Below are 687 nucleotides of genomic sequence, written 5' to 3'. Positions count from 1 at the left end.
ACTGTGTTTTTTTCATGTATCCTATTGGTTCATTGTTATGATTTTCTTTCTTTGTTGCAGTTTGTTAATGAAGACTAATGCCTTATTTCCTTCATGTACGAAGTGTCTTTTTATATTAAAATATATAGAAGGATACCTTTTGTATGACTGAATAAGTTTAAATTAGAAGCATCCTTCAAATGTTTTATTTATGCCAATGTATACAGGTACAGAAATGTACCGTATTATCGGTTTCAACATTGACCGATTGTTATATGAATATCGGGCAGTCATTTTCTTAATGGTGCATTCCTAGAACCCTAGGATACAGTACTGGCATCAGACACACATATGGGCAGTATGAGAATATTGTGTGAATGTAAGCTTTGTTTTAAGTTAAATGTGTTAAATAACAACAGAACAGTTTGTATTCATTCTCAGGAAGTCATGTTCACATGTAGTCACGTTCTGTCAAAGCTCGCAACTGTAACTAGCCAATGGGCTTACCGTACTCTGTTGAATTCTGGGTAGCCACACCCCTGTATAGACGAGTATGCTTGTGATTTTTCCTGTGAGATGAATTCGAACACTAATGAAACGATTGAATTACCCAATAGTGACCACTATACGTAAAGGCTTACATCCCACAGTAGATTTCTAGCTAGGTAGCTATCTTGAAAATAAGACATATTGTATACAGTAACTTAC

The sequence above is a fragment of the Esox lucius genome, chromosome 23, assembly GCF_011004845.1.
Source record: "Esox lucius isolate fEsoLuc1 chromosome 23, fEsoLuc1.pri, whole genome shotgun sequence".
Classification (NCBI taxonomy): domain Eukaryota; kingdom Metazoa; phylum Chordata; class Actinopteri; order Esociformes; family Esocidae; genus Esox; species Esox lucius.
Note: the sequence above shows the minus strand (reverse complement) of the source record.